The 23,909-nt window shown below is 36.8% G+C and overlaps 1 non-coding gene across 1 annotated transcript; it reads right to left on the bottom strand.

Moving 5' to 3' along the window:
* Nucleotides 1–10,467: 10,467 nt before the first annotated feature.
* On the bottom strand, nt 10,468–10,538 carry TRNAF-GAA. The gene has a single exon. It is a non-coding gene; the product is annotated as a tRNA-Phe (tRNA).
* Between the last annotated feature and the right edge of the window lie 13,371 nt (nt 10,539–23,909).

Below are 23,909 nucleotides of genomic sequence, written 5' to 3'. Positions count from 1 at the left end.
AACTCAATACAGCTGCCTAATCAGGAGTATTATTCAGAGGCATATGCCATAGTGTTTGAATAGGGTTGTTGGGAAGGTAGTCCCAATTGTGCTTCCTCCTATTGTCAGTAAATGATATGAGAGTGGTGGGTCAATGGTGCTGGTTCTAATGGAGAGGACAACAGGCTGATGGTCCGACCATAGCAATGGAGAAGAAATGGATATAGGTGTACAGGCAGAGAACCAACATATTGGAAGAAGATAGTAGTGGCTACACTGTCTAAAAAGGCAAAGACCCTTTAAACCCAACTTCACGTAGACCAATTTCAATTTTTTGCCTTGATTATAAAGTGTTTATGTCTATACTAGCTAAGAAAATGGCTAAGGTGTTGGCAAAACTGACAGATATGGATCAATGGGGTTTTGTGGTGGGAAAGCAAACATTTGACAGCATTAACTGAATACTGATAATCCAGAGGGAAGCAGAGTGCAAGAAGACCTCTCTGTTTTTGGTGGTTCTTGATGCAGTGAACACATTTGATAAAGCTCACTGGGATTTTATGAGCTAAGTAAAGGCAACATTGGAGTTTCCTTATAAAATAATGGGGTTAATTAGGAATATAAACAAAGGGTTAGAGGCAAGAATTAAGGCAGGAGGGTTTCTCGCTGACAAGCTGTGCTTGAATAGAGGAACCAGGCAGGGGCGTCCTCTTTCCCATTTGTTATTTGCTTTATACTTAGAGCAACTGGCAAAGAAAATAAGGGACTCAAAAATTCAAGGGTGTAACTGGTACAGTACTCAAAAAAAGCTTTGTTTGCAGATGATATTATTTAGTACTTGATAAATCCAGAAAAAAATATTTCAGTGATGTGGAACATTTTCAGGCAGTTTCATTTTTTTTTTCAGAATATAAAATAAATTAAAATAAAACAAAGACTATAGCAGTAAACTACATACATCCATACAAATATTTCAAGCATGGGCATTAATGCCCTTCTAGCTTGCCAATATACCAAAACATTTGCTCCTCTTAAAAATATGTAAACTAGTACTTGCTTTAATGTAATTTGGTAGTCTGTTCCATGCATCTGCTACTGTCTCAGAGAACCAATTAGTACCCTTCTCATTCCTATAGAATCTTCTACAGAGGTTGCCAGATGATTCTCTAGTACTTTTTGATAACTCCAAACATTTCCAGAGGTACTTGTCTCTAAATGCCTTATATACCCAAATAAGATCTCCTATTAGATATCTGTAAGAGACATTGTACAACTTCAGATATTTCAGTCTATCATAACTTAAATTTTCACATCCATGTATGTCCTTGGTATATTTCCACTGCACTCTTTCCAGTTTACTCATGCTTGTTTTCTTATAGGGTTTCCATATTGTTATTCCATACACAAGTATGGGTCTAATGTAAGTAACAAGCAATAACTTCATACTTTTTGATTTCCTAGACTTTATGAATCATTTTATACAACCTGTAGTTCTATAACTATCAATAACCAATTGGCTGATATGATTAGAAAAACTCATAGCTAGATCTACCCATATACCCAGGTCCTTAAAGGAGTCTACAGTTTCAATCACTGTGTGCTGTATTAAATATTCACCTTTCAGTTTATGTCTCCCAAATCTCATATGTTTTAGTTTTTGATGTATTTATCAGCATATTATTCTCCTGTGCCCAAATGGTCAATTTAGTCAAGTTATTTTGCAGACACACCTTATCTATGACACATGAAATCAGTTTACCTAATTTCAGGTTGTCTACATATAGACAGAAGAACACCTCAGATGAAAAAGTTAGGTCTGAAAGATACAATCTAAACAAGTGAAGGTCTAGGACAGAGCCCTGTGGGACACCCTGACTATAACCTAGGATTTCACCTGTCCAGCTGCAGTATGATACTTGCCATGTCCTATTTGTAAGCCATGCAGCTATCCATCTTATCAAGAGTACATTAATACCTAGTTGTTCTAATTTATTGATCAGTGTTTTGTGTATGACCCTGTCAAATACTGAAGTTAAATCTATATAAATTACACCACAGCACAACTTTTCATTCATAGCTGTTATTATATTGTTATAGAACATCGTGTTACACTTGGTAATAGATTTATTTTCAACATATGCATGTTGATATATGGTTTCAAGTGCCAGCCTATCCAGTTCTGACAATACCTTATCCAATATTGCCTTCTCCATTATTTTTCCACAACATGAAAGTAGACATATGGGTCTATTTGACTCTGGGTTTGTCCTACTCCCCTTTCCCTTAAAGACAGGTTTACTAAGTGCATATCTCCAGTCTTGAGGAATCTCCCCATATTTATATGACCTAGTGACTAATAGACATAATGGTACCGTAAGTTCTTGCTGAAGTGTTCTCAGGTCATTGTTACTAATTCCGTCTCCTCCCTGTGCTTTGTTTGGATCCAGTTTGCACAATTCTTTTTCAATATAATCTAATTTGATTCCAGTATCTGAGGTTACCTGGATGTCACTAAGACAACGTTTGTGGAGCCAAACTGTTTTGCATAAGATTTTGTGGGTCTATATTAAAAGCCCGAAACGACAAATGCTTGAGTCTATGTACATCGACACATAAAGGTCAATGTACATAAACAGCGAAACACAAAAACCGTGAAATTTGAAATGCCAAATGAGTTCCGTCATCAGAACGTGCCACACAAGTAAGTAAAAAATTACATTAAATAATTGCTTTAACATGTTTTTGCAGGGGGCAAGCCCCCATGCACCTCCCATGTGGGGGGCTTTGCCCCCAACACCACCCTTCCTTAATATACCAACTCCGAGACCGCACTACAGTGGGGAAAAGGATATATTTCCTTATCCCCACCATCGTGCTGCTGACCAGGAAACATGTTTGGCGTTTCGAATCCCACTGTTTTCGTGTTTCACTGTTTATGTACATCGACCTTTATGTGTCGATGTACATAGACTCGAGCATTTGTCATTTGGGACTTTTGATATAGACCAAGATTTCGTAAATATATCTATAATCTGTTCTGTCTGAGAATAAATTTTAGAATCTGCACACAATTTATCAGTTTGTATGTCTTTACTCTTTTCACATCTTATGTATCTGTAAAAAGGTTTCCTATTATGCTCAATACCTTTATACAAATTTTCTTCAAATTTTCCTTGATCTTGTCTCACACTATGCTTAATCTGTTTGTCCATCTTGTTTATTTCAGTTTTCAAAGTTGTAGTTCGACCTCTCTTTCATTTCCTATATTGTTTGTCTTCACCTTAATCAGATATCTTGTTCTTATCAAAATATATCCCCTGACGTTGTATGCCTAAATCCTGATGTTAAACATTGTTTTGATTTTTTGCACTCAGTTTCTTTCAAAAATTTCCACATTCCATCTTCAGTTTTTCCACTATACACCACACTCCAGTTAGTTTTACATAGTGACTGTTTTGCTTCCATGTGATCTGTAATTAATCGTCTGTGTACTGGTTTAGATTTCAGTTTTGCAGAATTATCTAGCAACAAATTAACCTTTATAACCCCATGATCTCTGCACATCAATGGTGGTAAAACTTGACTTGAAGTAAAAGTAATTTCTTTAGGAACACAAACAATGTCTAGTATGTTCCGTCCCGATAGGCTTTTTTGCAATCTGAAACAATCACTGCTCCTGAGTAAACATTGTGAATAATTTCCTTACTAATGTTGTTGAATCAATATTATTCCAGTCTGGTTCTGGTAAATTTAAGTCCCTAGCTAATATTATTCTTCCCTCCTATGTTTCATGCAAGAAATGTATGAATTCTTCTAGGTCGTCTAGACTTGACTTTGGTGGTCATACACTCCAACAATTGTTATATGTTCTGGGGTTGTCTTTACTGTCACAGTTACACAGTCTATAGTATTTGCGTTATCACTGAACATGTAATAATCACAGGTCTCATAACTATTTTGAATCCATGTCATAACACTTCCACCTGATTTTTTGTTAGAATGTCTGTTACAGTAAAAACATTTATACCCTGACAGAACTGGTTTCCAGTCATTGTTCTTTAACCATGTTTCACAAACAATAACAACAGCAATCTTTTGAGACCATAGCAAATAAAAAACGTTATTATTAATGCTCCTAGCATTAACAACTATCAGAGATGCATCAAATGTTGCTATCTGTGAACTGTTAAATTTTCGACCTGGCAAAAATCCCGCCTAGTGTTTGTCAAGTATTGCAAAATATCTGCTGCAAAAATTCTCTTCCCTGATACTAAGAAATGCACGCCATCCTGTCTGTAATATGTGTGCCCAAAACTAGGCGTGGATGCTCTACAAATTTCCATTTTTTAAAACAGGACATTTTTTCCATGTAGGTCTTTACCCCAAACATCTTTTCATTCACAGTGACCTGACTATCCTTTCTATAGGTGATATATGTTCTAACACCAGTACAAGCTATACTATCTAAGAGGGCTGTCAGTTCCCTACTAACAGTCAGAAAATCCTTGTGAATGAGATCATTTGTACCAACATGAATAAAAACAGATCTGTACTTCCTTACATCCAAGGCTTGCCTCACATCTTCTATTTTTGCTCCTGAGAAGCATAACACTATTCGATGTTCATTATCATATCTGCAAATATAAGTGTCAGTTCCTGTAATAACTGAATCTCCAATTACAAGAATATCTTTGCTGACCAGCTCTGAATAATCAACGTCTAATGCAGCAATACCTGCTCTATCAATCATTATAAAGGATAGATCTTCATCACCATTAGTCTTATTAATCCCACTGTTTTCACTGTGTATTAAATTGTCATCCAGCTGGTATTGTAAAGCCACAGCTTGAGCGATGTAGTCAACATCTGTCTTTCTCTTCTTTTTTCTTACAGTAATGTTCTTCAATCCTTCCACGTTCAGTTTTGATTTCTTCCTTTTCACCTGCCCCTTGCCTTCTTTTAATATCTTCTCTTTTGGAAAAATGATGCCTTTTTCTGTAGACTGAAGGTTTTCTGATAGAAAAATATTATCATTTCCTGTAACCTGTGTGTTACATAACAAAGCAGTGTCCTTTTTAATATGCATTCTCTTTACTTTCCAGACATTAATCAGTTTCATTTTCTTTCTTGTTAGTTGTTGTAAACATCTTATTTTCTTTCTTTTTTTGTTTCTTTCTGAACAATCTGTATCCTCAGATTGCTGAATACTTGCATCCAGAATTACAAAGTTGTCAGGGTCATCACATTGTTTCACAGGGGTTGAATGATCTTTACAGGCAATAGCTGCATCATTTCTTGTGTGTTCTATTTGTTCTTTAAAAACCAAAACTGCCAGACAAACTCAGTAAAACGAAAACCACTGAGGAAACCTTCTGCAGGTAGCGATTATGTTAAATCCAGTTAGTGAGAATAATCACGATGTAGCAACTATGATGTTAGCACTTTATTAATCCACAAGAACTTTCGGAAGGCTTTGTATCCTTCCTTCATCAGACAAAACAGCATATACCAGGGTAAAACTAATTTAAATATACACTTAATGACCCTGTTAATGACCTCATAATGAGGACCCTCCTATTTTAAAAACACATTCATTTTAAAAGTCATTAAAAATGTAATATACTACATGTGTTAATCAAATGTGCATAATATTAAACATCAATTAATAACACATTAGTTATAACATATGATCTACTTAGAATATATTAAAATGTGAATATGTAAAAACACAATATATAATGTAATACAAAGGAAAATACTGTCCAATGTAAAAATCAGTAGTGAATGACTATAAAACTGTTTTAAACCTAAAATATCACAAACCTACTAACACAAAGAGGGTAGCAGAGCAAAATCTGAAACACTCCAAACTGATGGAACATGGAAATACATACCAAATCTATATAACTATCAAATGTAAACCAGAAATACGTATAAATATCTAACCCCCCCCCACCAACGACCACATTTATCCAAAAAAATACATGAAATGACACATATACAATCACAATACAGGGCAAAATTCAATACCCGTATATACATATAAATGTATAAATATATAAAAAATACATAAAAAATACCCATATTCTAAAATATATGCAAATATGCCAATATGAAAAGGGCAGGTATGTGAAAGGCCATGGTAATAAACGTAGTTATCTCCTTAGAGCTAAATGTTTAAGTATACAGGTCAGGGAGATAGACTCTATTTGTTCTTTGCCTAACATTATTTATCTCACCAGTCCAGTCATTAATATATGAAACAGCAGTTCTCCAAGCCATGCCAATTGCACAAGTGCAATCATCATCATAAAGTCTAGATTTACTTCTAACAATGGTAAGCAAATCATCCAGCTTTTGACACGAGGAATACAGATCACCAATATTATCAGCTGTTACCTTTAAATATGCATAATATTTATTACACTGAACAAGATATTTGTGCATTAGCAAATCATTAATTGCATACTCATTTAAGGAATCCATATTCAGCTTCAAATGAATAAATATTGTAAAAGAAAAGAATAATCAAAATCAGTAGCCACAGAATTCAAAGAGAACTTAAATCAACTTCTATGGCAAAAATCACAAAATCAATATACAACTAAATACAAAAGTACAGTAAATTTGTCCTGACTGTATAAGTTCTGAAAGCCAGGCAAAACCTCTAATTCTTTTATATTACTATTGCTTGCAGTCACATTTCTTTTTAACAGTAAAGCTCAATAAATCACAAACCAAGGTAGGATTATTTAGTTATGCTCTGGATTTTCCTCTTTACAGTCTGTGTGAACTTATGGCTGGCTACAGCTTGCCTATCTAAACCTATCCCTTTCTAACAACCAACAGTGAAAATAAAGGTAAAACAACAAACTATGAATCAAAGTAAATCTTGTTAACAAGCTATTCCTTCCTACCTATTAACAGTGATAACAAGTAAAATATAAATTCAAATAAAACTGCTCTTACCAGTCAACTCCACAGTAAATAACAAACCAAGGACGGATTGTTTAGATATGCTCAACTACTGTATGTATCTACACATGAATTGGTTCAGCAATACCCCTATTTATGGAGACATGGTAAGAGTATGTATTTATGTGTTTGGATTAAAAATGTGTGGCAGCTAAGGCTACGTGGGAAGAGACTAAGCAAAGGATAATGCAAAAACTGATAAATGGGAAGCTCTTGACTATGGATATGGATAATAAGGTGCAAGCAGTGAAAATGTTTTTAGTCCATTTTTTTAAACACCTTTGCTGAATTGTCACTTAAGAAATAGACAAACATGCATATATATATATATATATATATATAAAAGAAAACAAATCATGTTAACATATTCCTAGTTACAAACATTATACATCACATCTGTTTTTATCATATATCTAGCATTAATCCAGTGTTACAGAAATTGCTCAGTTCCTGCCTTCCCTTAAATCTTATTCCTCCTACAAAATATTATTCTACATGTATTGTTCCCAAAATTTCCATTTTTTCTATGTAATTTCCTCTTACCCCTTTCTAAAATTCAGATCTTGTAGTCAAGCTTAAAAAAATAATTTCCTTAGTTTCATTCATTTACTCACCCCATATTTCTGACAGAGTACTCTGTAGGGATTTTTTTTGAAGACTGCCAACTAAAACATATGTCCCCAGTTACCACTTTCTTCCTATCACACCTCCAACATTTGCCATCTACCAAAGAAAATTCTTTGGAGTTTGCTTGGGGTATAAAATACCTATACAAACACTTCCAATCAAAAAATACTACATCTTCTAGAGTTTGTTGCATACTTGGAAGCCATACATATATCATTCCATTGTTTCCTTGTGAATTGCTTCTCCATTTTTCTCTTCCCAAGCTTTTCTAATCTTCTCTGATTGATTACTATAGTTATTGTGCAATATTTTATGCCCTACTAATTATCAGCTTCTATTCTACTTTCATCTAAAAACTCTAACAGAGTAGGTCTTTCACTTTCTGTTTTCCTATACTCTGATAGCAATCCCTGATAGAGAAGGCAGTCTGTAGCCAGGAGTGCAACTATTTCTTGCCCTCTTCTCATTCTATTACTTTTCCCTCTTCAGTTATCTGCTCTTAATACCTTGGTTCTTTTGTAAGTTTTCTCCAATAAATTCCAACCCTTTCTCATGTATTCTCTGTACCCTAATTGCAGTCATCCCTATTAACAAAATCTCCTTTCTCCATTCTTGTGTTGGCTTAGTTCTTAGAAAATTTTCTGCTGTTTTATGAATATTATAGTCTGTATGGCTGCTGTTATTCTACTTAAGGATCTGCATCCAAAATCCCACTCTTTCCTTATTTCTTAAATTCACCTCTTTTTTCATCATCATCATTATCCCTTTTCACTGGCAAATATAGCTTTCTGCTTGTATTACACACACACACACACACACACACACACACACACACACACATATATATATATATATATAGCCTTAACTATGTAGCTCTAAAATATTTCTTCAAATCATGTAATCCTAAACCACCTTGTTCTGCTGGAAGGATCAACTTATCCCACTTGACCATTGTCCTTTTCCCCTCCCAAATAATTTCCTTCAACTCTTTACTAATTATTGTTCACAACATCTTCTCTGGTTGATTAAAATATGCCTGACCTATATACAAAACTAAAAAGGTTAAAAACATTTTCACTGCTTGTATCTTGCTATACATATCCATAAAGAAAAGCTTCCAATTTATCACTTTTTGTATAATCTTTGTTTAGTCTCTTACCACATATCCTTAAGTGCCATAACACAATCCTTTCTGAATCCATGTTCCTAGATACTTCATTTTATTATACCCCCATAAATATGGGTATTACTGGACTTACCCATGGGTGGGTACATAATTTGCAGCTATAACCTTTGTTTTATCTTTAGTAATTTTATATCCTGAAAACACCTGAACCTATCTCAAGCTGTTCTCAACATTGAGATGTTGTTTTCTGGTTTTATCAGGTAAAAAATAATATTGTCTACAAATAAAGCCAACTTTGTTGATCACCATACCAATTATATCCTTGAATGTTTGAGTCCCTTATTTATTAGTCAATGCCTCTAATTATAAAGCAAATAACAAAGGGGAAAGAGGATACCCCTGCCTGGTTCCTCTTTTCAGACACAAGTTGTCAAAAAGGAACCTTCCCACTTCAATTTCTGCCTCTGATCCCTATACATCTTCCTAATTAACCTTATTATTGTATCAGGGTATGCAAATGTTTCCATTGCCCTACTCATAAAATCCCAGAATACTCTTTCAAATATTTTCTCTGCATCAAGACCCACCAACAACAGCAAAATTTACTTTCACTCTGCTTCTCTGTGGATCATCGTTTTATTAATGTTGTCAAATGTTTGCCTCCCTTCCACAAAATCACATTGATCCATATCTACCAATGTTGGCAACATCTTTGTCATTTTTTTAGCTATTCTAGACATAAACACTTTATAAACATGGTTCACAATTGAAATGGGCCTAAATGAAACTAGAGCTGAAGGGCCTTTGCCATCATTAGGTATTACAGCTACTACAGCTTTCTTCCAGAATGCTGACACTTTCTCTCCTTTTAAAAATACTATTCAACAAAACCTTCCAGATCTTTATCACTTTCCTCTGTCTTAGCTTCCAAATGTCTACAGGAATAGCATGTATTCCTGGATACTTTCCTTCAGATTAATTGTACATCACAGTTTTTACATTTTCTCCTCCTATCTTAACTGTTAATTGTTAAGCCTCATCTACCTCTAACCTTGGCATACCTGCCTTCCATAAATATTTCCATTTTTGCTCTTTCTTGATTTCCACATTTATCTGTTTTATACAAATGCTCATCAAATATCCAAAAATACTTTTACAGGATCTCTTGTTATTTTTCTTATAGACTCCCAAAGTTTGGCAACCATGCCTTCTTTCTGTTGCCTAAATCATTGTGCTAAAAGTTTTTGTGCTCTGGAGTAATAGTTGTTTAACAGCAATCTTTCTTATCCAGATACTCCCTTATTTTCCGTTTGTGCTCTGCAGTTGCTCTTCTTCTTGTTCTATGAAAGTCCCTTTATTATGCAATACTTTAGCCTTTGTCAGCCCTCTAAATAATGCCTGCTATTTTTAACCATATATCTTTTTCTTTTATTTCTATCCTATTTCTAAACTCCATTTTTATTTTATCCCACTTACCGGGATATAACTTCTGAGAAATTTCTATGCTTCTAATAAGTCTTAAATATTTACTACCACCCATTTCTAAAATTTCTCTCTTTTTAACAGGTAGTTGGGGAAGTGCTAGTGTCTCATTTTTACCTTAGTTGTTCATAAGTTCATAGATTAGTACTAGGCTAACTGCCCATGTGGGACATTTTAAGCCTAGCCAATTATCTCACATGAGAATCAAACTCTGCACCTTGTGTCTATAAGGTAAATATGTTAACCATTATGCCAACCTCCCATCCCCAAGGTTTCTCTGCCAAAACCCGGGATTGAACCAGGGACCTTTAGATCTTCAGTCTAGCACTTTCCCAACTGAGCTATTGGCACATGACCTGCAATAGTTATTGGATGTGTTTCAAAGCTTTTAATTAAATACACATGTTCCTGTGAAATATAATTTCTGTCTAATCTAGCCCAGTTATTGTACTTTGTGGAGTAATAATATGCAAATTCTCTCTGAGTTCCTACTACTAAATTCATGGCTTCCATTTCTTTAGAAATCTACACTCTTTTGTTATTTTCCCTTCTAGGTCCTCAGATATGAAATTCAAATCTCCACCTCTAAGTAATATTCCCTGCTGAAAGCTGATTATTCCTCCCAAAACTCAATAATAACAATTTTATGTGGAATATAAATACCTGCCAGCATTATTCTCCTCGTTGCCAATAGCCCCTTACTACCACAAATCTACTATTATTATCTTTTTTTCCCTCTTGTATCACTATTGGAGCTCCTCTCGCAATTAGTATAAGTATCCCCTTTTCCTTTGCCCCTGATACTCTGCTGAATATCCCTCATGAAAGCCTTTTTTTATCAAATCCACATGATAGCAGTTTTATGTGGAATATAAATACTTGACTGCATAATTCTCGTCTTTGCCAATAGTCCCTTACTACCACAAATCTACGATTATTATTTTTTTTCCTCTTGTATCACTATTGGAGCTCCTCTAGCAATTAGTATATGTACCCCCTTTTCCTTTGTCCCTGATACTCTGCTGAATATTCCCCAGGAAATCCTTTCATTATCAAATCCACATACTTAGTTCTTTCCAAATGTGTTTCTTGTAGCATTAGTATTTGCACTCTCCACTTCTTAATGTAATTCAATACTCTTTTCTTTTTTGTCTATATCTGTGAGGTCATTATGTTCCAAAATAATATGAACAGTGTAGCCATTATGATAAGAATTTATTATTCCCACCTATTTGATATGACAGCTTTTTAAATGTCTTTTTCCAGCTTTTGTGTTGCATGCACCCACTAATGTTTGGCAGGTAGATCTTTTAATCAGTTGTTTCTTGTCATCTCCATTTGAACTTATGTCACATTTTACAAAATGTTTTGCTTTAATGAAAAACCTTAATGCACACACACACACACACACACACACACACACACACACACACACACACACACACACACACACACACACACACACACACACACATAATGCTCCTATAACCTATTAACATAAGGCAAACACACACAACTATGTAGATCTTCAAATAATGAACTTTAAACATCCTGATATGAGCAATTGTCCCAGATAGGCAACTGCACACAGATGTATTATCTAACCTAAAATTAAGGTTATCCAAGTTAAGATGCATGTTATGCCTGTGCTCTTATACTAATTGTTGTCTGTTCTTTATTTCCCTCCCAGATGTAAAAAAAAAAGCTTGCATGCTTTTAAAAAATGTTAACTTTTAGCCTTAAGATTGATGTGTTTTATTGCCTACCCCTGAATTCTGCTTTTCTCCATGGAAACATAAGAACAAAATGGACAGCTGTCCTTAGCTGTAGACTTCTCAACTCATACTGAACATTTATTTGCTAAAGAAAACTTTTCATTACATTAAGTGTTATCTTGTGTATTTGCTTACACACACACACACACACACACACACACACACACACACACACACACACACACACACACACACACACACACACACACACACACACACACACACATTGTTATTATATTAAACCAAGGGCCTTAATCTAGATATTTACCTATGCAAAAGTAAGAGAAAACATTTCAGCTCTACTTACATTATTATTTGTGCAATTTTTAATCTCATCCCCACCTCAGCAACCCAAGATTGCAGCATATTAAACTTAAATGTATTTTTGTCCAGCCTTTCTTCTCTTTTGACATTGTATTGCCTACATTTCTTAAAACTAAAAAAGAAGAAAAAAGCACTTCTTTACTTTAGTATCTTTATCACATACAATAACTGAGAAATGCTTTACTATATAATTTGCAATTTATATCATGAAATGTTTTATACAAATACTGTTAAGAACAATTAATTATTTTGGTAGTTACTTTTCCCCTTTCCTTTTAGTGTCCTTCCAAACATTAATGACATGAAATGGTGTATATGCTTTTCAGTCCCCCGCAAATTTAACAAAGTCAACAAAAAGTTCAACCTTTCAACTTTTTCTTGTAAAGCCATACTTCACAATTGTGATTGATGCTTCATAACCTCACATTTATTAACTAACATGTTCATCTCCATCTCCCTACCCCAGACTTGGTTCATGTCCAAGGTACTACTGATTCTTCTAGTCAACTCCTGTGTTTTTTTCTGTCTCTCAAGCATTTTCCTTTGGAACACTGGAAAGGGTTTCACTGGTAAAGGCTCTCTATGACCTTTATTATCAGAAGAATGAGAAGCAGAGTCCCCATATGTTTTTTGGTTCACTTTCTGTTGGACAAACTTTTGTATTTCCCCTTAGCCTGTTCTGCATCAAAAATGACGTTGATCCTCCACATAAAAAATCTCAAGACAGCTGAATGCAGCAGCTTCAATCTTATGACTGCCTTTCAATATTCTGATTGCTGTGATGCATTTTATTCTCTTCTACCTGATGTACAATGAATAATCATTTCCCACAAACACTCCACTGCCTCAAATTTTAATACTTTGTCCTTCTGCCACAGTCTTGTCAGCATCAATTCTTGCTACTGGTATGACTGCATATTTACTAATACAGGTCTTAACTACTTTCTCATGGCCAGTTTTAGAGCATACACACAGTGTGCCCTTTCAATTACCAAATCCTGCTTTGGAATACCAGTCCAGTTGCTTGTTAGTGCTTTCATAAAATTAATACAGTCTGTTCCTTCCAGCTTCTCTGTTACAGCAGAAAATGTCAGTTTTCCCTGCATTCTCTGTCCTCTAACTCTACTATTTTTAAGAAGCTCTTCTTGAGCAGTCTAATACTCAGCCAGCTTTTAATTCATTTTGACCTCTGTTTTTTACACTTTTATCAGTTTATCTGAATAGCTGTTTAAGATGTCTTCCATTTTCCAGCCTTTTGTTATTTGAGTTAATATATCTTCAATATTTCATTTATTTTAAGTAGCTCTGAACACATTTGATTTATTTTTTTCCTTTAGATTACTGGAAGCCATGTCTTGGCACCAAAGCTGGAGCTTGAGCTGCTTGTGGTGAACAGCTGCAGGATTCTTCCCAGTCAATGTTTTCTTTTTACCTTTTTTAGTTATTTTCTTTTAGGTTCTCTAAATTTCTTCCTTGTTGGCATACAGACTGTTTAAATATTAGACAGTACCTGAATTTATTAAAACTACCAGAGTTACTGGCCCTTATCTCTCAGTTTCTTTTTTCACACTGATAGAGCTGGAATAAAGCTGTTAATCAGTTTGTGGCCATCATGGAAGCCCCATGTTTGCAAATTCTAGGTATGCTCTACCTATTGATTTGCCTCCATCCATTGCTTCATTAACCTTCTCAAAGAAGTCAACCAGGTTAAGTAGGCAGGATCTGCCCTTGATTAATCCAAACTGTCTTAGGTGAAGAGTCGATAAGTTATTTATATCCTTATTTATTACCTCCATAATGATCCTTTCTAAGGCCTGATAGATGAGACTAGTCAGGCTTATGGGTATATAATTACCCAGGTCTGTTGTTGCCCCACCTTTATGCAATGGAATGACTGTTGCTGCTCTCCATTCAGCTGGCATGAAGCCTTTGAAGGCTAATACTGAATAACTTCTGAAGGGGGTCTGACATGTAATGTTTCAGGCTGACCAGTAGCAGCCAGATATGCTATCCAGCCACATAAAAGTAGTGTTTTGGTCTTGGATAGCACCTTAAGAATTTCTTCTTGGAAGATTTGAGGAGTTATCAATGCAGGTATGTGATCTGGGAATATAAGAGGGGAGAGGCAGTGAAGTTTGAAATACATTTGTCTACTGTTAGACTGGCTATGTCTTCTGGGTCCAAGAATAAGATATCCTTTACTATTAGTTCTGCATAGGGCTGTCCCACTGTTTCTGAGATTTCTAACATAGTTAAAGAAGTCTTTATGGTTATCCTTTACCTAGATGGCTGTGCTTACCTCATATTGGCTTTGGTTGATTTGATCAGGGTGCAGAGTTGCGGTTAATTTTAACAAGACCATTGTTGGCATCTTGAGAGTTGAATTTATTTTTGAGTGCAGTAATGTTTTTTCCTTTATTATAGAGCATATTTATACTAGGGTTATACAAAAGGGGTTTATCTTTAACTTTGAAGTTTCATTTTACTTCTGAGGGGGACATGCATCTATGCAGCTGTATACATGTGCACAGAATTTGGAGATAAAGAAATCAACATAAGTTGTCAGCTCATCAGGTTGGAAGTGGCTTTTTAATTTAGCCAGTTAAACACTCAGTTTTAGCAGATTAGCCTTGGCATAATTTCTAATACAAAGATAAGTTGAATGTGATTGATTTGTGGTTTGATTTGACAAAGAAGAAAGTTACAGTTGGTGGGGAGCAAAGTTGTCCCATATTGGTAAGAACCAAGTCTAGGATTTAATCATCCCTGGATGGGGTGCAGAATAGCTAGTCTAGAGAGTTTGGATTGATGAAGTCCAGAAATTTCTGGCTATATGTGCTTGTGGATTATTTTAAGTCTCACAGTTAATGGAGGGGTTGTTGAAGTCTCCTAAGAGAATGGTATTTGGCTTAATGCATAGGTATTCCATACTGATTAGGTAGGAGGTATGGGCTGAGGCAGACACAGAGGGGGAGGGTCCTATAGTTAACTATGATATGATAAGGCATTTTGTCAATCATACATTGGATGTGGAAGAGTTCCAGGTTGTTATCTTGTCTAATGAGTTTGGAGGTGAAAGTGTTTTTTGTTAAAAACATGTAAACACCACCACCTTTAATACCTTTATCTAATGCAGTGGGTCTGAATGTGGGTCAGACATTGAAACCCTGCACTGATGGAGCATTCCTGCTAATCGTGAACCAGGTCTCAGTGACAATGCAAGTATTATCATTGAGGAGCAATACCTTTATATTATCCAGATTCTGTTTTGTTATTTTGGAAGCTTTAGAAGACTAACATTGCCTAAAAAGGCACAATGGAGGTGGAAAAGAATTTTTCTACTATACAAAAGCAGTTAGGACTATCTTACACCTCCTCCCAGGCTGATATATATCGTACCCCTTTAGAATGGCACCTGAAGCTAAGACAGTTGTTGAAGTCAATAATTTTTGTTCATATTGCTGCATCATTCTTGGTTCTGGTAGAATGCTACTCAAAGCTTGGTTCATACCTGCCTCAGACACCATATAATCATGGGAGGTATGTTTCAACTCATTTTACTTATTTTATTTTATTTAACATTTGTTATTTAACATTTGTTTAGTGGGAAAGTCTGACTGGGACAGAGCCCATTTTCAGTGGAGGCCCGGGGAGAAATGGTTCACTTGCATGTCTTTGGAATGCGGGAGGAAACTGGAGCACCTAGAGGAAAAAAACACACGTAAATGCAGGGAGGAAATGCAGACTCCACACAGAAGGCACTCCGGTGGAAAATCAAACTGGAGAACCTCTTGCTGTGAGGTGGAAACACTAAGCACTGCACCACTGCTCCACCATTTAACCCATACACAGTACAACTGTGTCATATGTGTGCTTGTGGTGGAAGGACTTGAGTGCCATATGTGTACTTGTGGTGGAAAGACTTGAGTGCCTGTGTGTTGTGGCAAGTTTTGGTTTTTGATAGGAAACAGACCATGACCCTCTCCTTGCACAGCCTGGTGAATGGTGCATTAGTGTTCTCACTATAGAGTCAACTATGACTAGGATAGTGGATTGTGTGAATGTTTGCCTTATGGGTTTTTGAAGTGAGTCAGTGTGATTGTTAGATATATGTTTCATGTTGGGTGCTACCTGTGTTGGGTGCTTGTGAAGTTGCTGAGGTTACTTGTTTCTTAGGTTACATTTAGGAGGCCTTTGTGGTTTACGTAAGTTACTTTTGAGAGCCACAGCATATGTAGGTCTGTTAATGTGGTATTATGTGGTACTGATAACCTGCATATTATTTGTTATGGCTTTATGTGAGAACTTTGCCTTCAATAATATTATATAACTACATGTCTCACACACTGTATCAGTCTGTTTAAGTAGTAAGTGGTTGTTGTTAAAATGAGATAATTGCTACATTGTCATAGGATGTCCATTTCATCCAAGTTAGTTACACAGACAGTTAGAAAGTGCAAATCCATGGTTCCAGGTGTTATCCAATGTGGGCTGAAAGGGGGTGCTGCCTTTGAGGTTTGGCGTTGATTACAGGAGAAGTTAATTATCTGGTAGTGGAGATAGTGCTGGTTTCAAACACAGCTACACTCAGCTAGGAATCAACAGTCTTTTGTTTCTTCTCTTACCAGAAGCAAAAGCGTAGCACTAATCCTAAGGTGCTTCCTGTGAAGTTTAATACACTTGCTATAGTCTTCTCTTGGTAGATATCCTGGACAGAACCTACAGCATCTGGCCACAACAGAAATCCAAGCTGCACAAAAGCCTTGAGGAGGTTCTCACCAAATTGCAGCTAGACCAGTCAGTGAAGTCCTATGGACACTGTCCAATCAGAAACCAGCAGGAATCAATGTCTCTCTATTCCTTCTGTAAGACGGATCTGTAGCATTAATCCCAAGTTTGTTCCTAAGAAGCAATTTTCAAACATTCTAGAGATTGGTAATGTCTAGGAAGGCTAGGAAATAATGTCACTTTACTCCTTCTCTCATAAAGAGCAAAATAGAAGTACTAATCCCAAGTTGATTCCTGAGAAGCAGCTCCTAGGCTTTTCAGAGTTTGGTAGTCTAGTATGAGATATAGATTTTAAAGGTTGTATATTTTATTTAACTGATCATCTTCTGATTCACTGATATTTCTTGTTTTTCCTCTCGCTTATCCAATATGAACCAACAATAATTTTGAGTGGCTAATAAACTGGATTTATAGCTTTAAATTGGCTGCTTATATTTAAGTGCCCTGACATGGAGTCTAGTAGAAATTGTATTATTGGAGGTATTTGACTGTAATTATATTCTTAAGCAGCTTGTTAAGAAATAAATATACTTGAAAATAAATTTTATAAGTGATTTGTTAGGAGGCTTTCCCCCTTTGCTTCACCCATTTAAAGAAAATTAGTCTGAGGGAACAAGATTTTTGGTTCATATAAGATACTTCCTATCTGATAGTGGAGGAAGGAAGGCTTCACATTTAGAGGCAGACAAGAAGTTAACCTATTAGTAACTTGTTTACTTTAAATGGAGACCATATGTGGGATGGATAGTCTACAATGCTTAAGGTTAATGTGTGAAAAAGGAAGGGAAAGGGCCAACTTGTGATTTATATAGTGGTTAACTACTGTGACTATAGTGTACATGGTCCTGGGTTCAAGACTTGTAAAGGCTGGTTATTTCTCCCTGGACTACATGAAAAGAGACATGGAAGAGCTCTCGGATCATGTGGCCCAGGCAGGTATGATCCTAGCCCTGAGTAGCATCCTGCCTTCGCCCAGAATGATACCACAATATAAGGACAAAATAATTGACTTCAACAATTGGCTAAGCTTCTGGTGTCATTCAAAGGGGATCCAGTATCTGTCTGCCTGGGACAACATGATCGACAGACCACGATGCTTTGCCAGAGATGGTCTGCACCTGTCGCCCCTGAGATTCGGTTACTGGCTAAGGCTCTTGCCACCCCTATAGTGCCTTTTTTAGGCAAAGTTCAAAGGACAAAACCACCACCATAAGAGGTACAAGCATGCAAAATCTAAAGGTAATGCTACTCAATGCTAGAAGTCTAAACCTCAAAATGCACTCTCTCTCGAGGCACTCCTAAAAATGGAGAACATCAATATTTGTGCAGTAACTGAGACCTGGTTCAAGGCTCCAGAGAGCACCCCTGCAATAACAGGCTACAACTCTTACCACACTTTTCGGCCACCAAACCAGGACTGAAACACTAAAGGTGGAGGAGTGTCCATATTCACCAAGGATATTCACACCACCAGGTTAGTTGCCTAACACAATACGTCTGAAATTCTCCAGGTGCAACTAACATTAGGTAAGACTGCAATCCAAATTGTAGCTTGCTACAGATCCCCCACCATGCCCCAAGATTCTCATTACACCTTTCTAAACATACTGGAAAATATTAATATAAAACCAAACACCCTAATACTGAGTGATTTCAACTACCCTGCCATTAACTGGGAAAACTACTTGTGTACCAACGCCTTTGCCCAATGGTTCTTGGAATTCATAAATTCTAATGCCCTGGATCAACTAATCCATAGTCCCACCAGGGGATCCACTATCCTAGACCTGGTCATTACCAACATGGGAAATCAATGCTCCACACCTATGGTCACCCCCTCATTGGTCAGGTCAGACCATAAGCTAATCACCCTTAACATCCACATCCCACCCCCCAGTAAGGAAACCTCCATAAAAAACTTTTCCAAAGCCAACTTCATGCTACTCAAGTCAGAAGTTACAAACTTCATGACACCCATGCAGATGGGAACTGAAAGTCTGACTGCTGAGTTCTACAGTAAGGCACTGTAGAAGCACATCCACTCATGCATGAATCATGCCATCCCAAACAGAACCAAGATGCTCTCCTCCAAAAAAGGAAGCCAATCTGGTGGTCCCATGCCATAAAAAACTTTACAACAAAAGGAAGAAGCTGTTGCAGAAAAGAGAAAAATCCCAGGATGCAAAAAACTCCCTTACCAGCCTCAGTAAGAAGCTGAGATCCCTCATAAAATCCTCCAAAGCTAGTTACGAAAATAAAATTTCCAAAGATTCCAAAGACAACCACAACGCATTCTACAATTATGTCAAGAATCTAAATGCCAATATCCTGGCAGATCGATTCAGTGCCAACTTCACCCCCTCTCACCCCTTAAATGGCCCATCTCAATACCGGAAGATTGCCAAATTCCGGTAATAATGGACACACAGGTAAAAAACGCACTCTCCAAAGCTAAGAATGCAGCATCCATGGGACCAGATGACATCCCGGGCTTTGTACTACATGAACTACAAAATTAACTGGCACCTCACCTAAGTGTCATGTTTAATCATACCCTCACCTCAGGCTTTGTGCCCACTGAGTGGTGCACAGCTACAGTTATCCCACTCCACAAGGGGGGATCCACCTTGGATCCCGGGAACTATTGCCCCATCCGTCTGACGAGCCTGATCTGCAAGGCCATGGAATGTATTATCATGGAACTTATAAACAAAGACATTGGCAACCTTCAAACTCTGGAACCCACCCAGTTTTGGTTCGTGAAGGGCCAATCTTGTCTCCTGAACCTGATTGACTTCTTTGAATAAGTCTCCAGAGTCGTGGACGAGGGTAAGGCAGTCCACAAAGCATATCTGAACCTCATCAAGGCCTTTGACACCATCCCCCACTCTGGAATCATAGATAAACTTACTAAACTGGGCATTAATCCCTACATCACTCGATGGGTTGCCAACTGGCTTACTGACAGAACCCACACTGTAAAAGTAGCTGACTCCAAATCCAGATCCAGGCAAGTGACAAGTGGAGTACCTCAGGGTTCAGTCCTGGGACCTCTCTTGTTTGGCATCTACTTCTCTGAAGAACAGGCCAACACTAAGGGACTTTGGCTAACAAAGTTTGCAGATGACTGCAAACTGGGAGCCATTATTGAATCCCCAAATGATGTGGATACTCTACAAAAGGGCCTTACAGAAACAGATGCTTGCTGCCAGAGCCATGGGCTCAAGCTCAATGCCAAGAAATGTATAGTTATCCCCTTTGGGAAAAAACATGTACCCATGAATTACTACATAGGTGGCAGTACACTAAACACTGAAAGTGTGATAAGGGACTTAGAGAAACAGGTGGACAGTGGTCTCACCTTCAATAACCACATCACCACAACAGTCAGGAAATCCTTCTATGTGGCACACCTCATCACTAAGGGCTTTTCATCCAGAACAAAGGAGGTCATTGTCCCCCTGTACTCATCCCTCATTAGACCCATTATATAATACAATGCCCCATTTGGTATGTACCTCTCAAGACATCTGCAACAACTGGAAAGGCTGCAGAAATACCTCAATAAAAGAATCACATGCCTAAAGCAGATGCCCTATGCTGACCACCTTAAAAAACTCCAGCTATACTCTGTCGCATATTGTCTACTCCGAGGCGATCTCTGCTTAACATACAAGGCCATGTCAAACCCAGAGCTGTTGGACATGCTACACTTAAAGAAATCCCAATACCTCAGAGCCACACGTTACAGGGATCTAAACCTTGTCATCACAATAAACAAAACATGCTGGAGGGATAGGTTCCTGACCCAGAGACTCCCCAGACTCTGGAATAGACTGCCCATACATGTCAAGCAGAGTGCCTCTTTGGTCCTCTTCAAAAGGAACCTTGATGATTGGATGGGAGAAAGGAAATTCACCCCAGGGATCACATCAGTCACCCTGCTAGACAGGGGTCCAGGGAAGTAAATAGTGTGGGAAGAAATAGCCAGGGAATTGTTATGGCTAGGCATGTATAGGCCCCAGGGCCGATAGCCTAGTACCAACCTATTAACCTATGAACCTATGAACCTATAAACAAGTACATAGAATGTAACAGGGCTGCTGAATCAATGTTATTTTACTGCAAACAGATGGTTGGTCCACAGTGCTTATGTGGATATGGTCTACAATGTGAATACAGTGCTAACCTGTTTCAAACACAGGTGTACTGCATACCGAGTCTGTTAAATGAAACCTCATTACCATATAGAAACAAAGGTACACAGACAGGGGATTGTCTACTGTACCTATACAGATGAACAAATTGTGTAGCTAGCACTGTTACTTTGGTACTGCTATGTACATAACCACACACACACACACACACACACACACACACACATAACTGCACAAAAGTATACTCATGCACATATACTATGGAGTGCAAACAGCATTTCAGAATGCAGAAGAGAACAGACAGCAGAAGGCTATAGGATGATTTTGCTGATTTTTTGGGGAAAGAATTTACTATACTAGGTGACTCAACTGCTGCATTTTGCTTTTGGGTCATCTTTTAGGTAAGACTGGACCAATTGAAGGCTTCTGTAAGCTATGTTGCTAACTATGTTAGCAAATAATTTAACCATCCTTAAAGAAGTAGATGTTATTTGAGTACAGCTACCCAGGGGCTTTTGATTTCCAAAATGAATCTTGTTACATCTGTTATGATCTGTTTTATTAGAGAAATGAGGGAGAGAGGAGGAAATATGGGGTGTTACAGGTAGGATAACGGTAAGGGCATCACTTGTATAGCTTTTATTCTTTGAGAGATGTTTGCATTTTATAAACTCAAAAGTTTTTCTTAACTGTTTTGATTTCAATATTTTCAATAATAATTTTCAATTTTCAATAACAATAGTGATTGCAACATCAACAAAACATTTAGAGCATTTAAGGTTAGTGATTTTCAAAATCTTTTAATCAGAATAAATTACAGAATAAAATAAGAATAAAGTGATCCATTACCTGATATCATTTCCAGAGATCATTATGTACTTTATACAATGACTAAAAGCAGTCAAATCAATAGACATTGTTCTATATTACTTTCACATCCCTAACTATGTATATTAGCACACTAAATCAAAGTCTTCAGATTTTCTGCCTGGCATTCTAAATGTCCCAATAAAAAATGGCATTGTCCAATTGGCCCTGAAGTGACTATCCTGTTCTTAAATCAAACTAACAGTAGCTATAGTAAGGGAACGATAACACACTGAAATTTATTGTTTAATTTCTCCTGTTATAAAATCAGATACTTTGTGCCATATAGACCAGGATAGATTCAAACTTCCTGATATTCAAAGATACTTGTTTGATAGTTAAATAAGAAACATTATCTAAGGTAGGTGGGTTGGTGGATAATGGATGCTTAGCTGCTCTCTGATGTTAGTGTGTTTATTTTGAATCTTGGTCCAATATAAGCATTTCTTAATAAAATGACTAATAGCTTTCTCTGAACTTGATAGTGGGGAAAAACAGTAACTTACCTGGAAAAAGAATCTTGCAGAAAAGATGCCTTTAATTCCAGTATGTAGGCCAAATTCCGAAAGACGCAGAGTACTAAAGAAAGCCTGCCTGTTGCAATGTATTAACTCCCTCACATAAAGAAGAAAGAAAGAAAAGAATGCTGTTGATTGCAACACTGTAGACTGTTGTGACCTCAAAGCAGGCCACATGTTTGAGTCTACGTATTGCAATTCAGACACATTCAAAGCACATGAACTGCATTATATATGCCAGATGTAAATCAAGAGTTGCTCTCCCTGTTCGTCTAATACTCATTATAAACAGTGAGGATGTTTTGCACGGTGAATATAACAAGACACCCTGATAATATACTGCACCTTGTTGCAATTGTCTTGTGACTATATTATGCATGTATACTATGTACTTTGCAACTATGATCTAAGGCTAGAGATGTAGATGTTTTATAGGTATATATCTGAGGGGATCTATGCTGTCTATTGCAGGTGGTAGTCTATTTTAGAATGCTTTGTACATATATTTTTGTGCATGGCTTATAAATTTAATGTTCTTTATATGTATGCTACTTTATGAACATGGATCAGAACATATACTTAAACGCACATCAACAAATCATTATATGGCTTTGTGACTTTTGAGTAACAATTTTAATTTCTGAGACTTGTAAATGCAAGTCCCGAAATAGTGTGAATGAATGTGTGAACACAGAAACTGCTATGTTAAGTCTGAGGTTGCTGTGCCTGGGAGTATTGCCCTTTCTTCAAGTTTGACAGTCTCAGAATTATTATAAATAAGTAATGGGGGTGTGGAAAACTGCCCTCATTCCAAAATCAACTTTAAAGAACAGCTATTTTCAACATTTCACTGTCTAATTAGTATGCTTAAATAACAGAGTACCACAAAATTCCACATGGCCCCTTTAAAATACGATTTTTTTCATTTTAACCTGTGACCTGCATGTCATAAGATCATTGCTGTAATGTCACTACAGCTCCTGTATGAGTCTACAAGTAACTAAGCTAATAAGTCACATAGGAGGTAAAAAAAAAATAAGAAAACTAGTGATTATCAGACTGTCATGGACTTTCCTGCTGGCAACTGAACTGTGCACACTGTATATCACATAGAGGTAGAGAAGAGAAAGGGGAGACTTGTTCAGGTAATGTACCAGGAGGGTACCGTTTTCACTTTGGATGCTATACAGCAAGGTATATTCACTAAAGGTGCAATCTTAATTGTTCTTTTTTCATGATGGTTCACACAGATTTTCTTTTCTGCTATGTTCTTCTTTCAGCTTTTACTGGT

Source organism: Protopterus annectens, chromosome 2.part2 (assembly GCF_019279795.1).
Source record: "Protopterus annectens isolate FY-2018-M chromosome 2.part2, PAN1.0, whole genome shotgun sequence".
In the NCBI taxonomy this organism is placed as follows: Eukaryota; Metazoa; Chordata; order Ceratodontiformes; family Protopteridae; genus Protopterus; species Protopterus annectens.
Note: the sequence above shows the minus strand (reverse complement) of the source record. Positions and strands in the feature narration are given on the sequence as shown.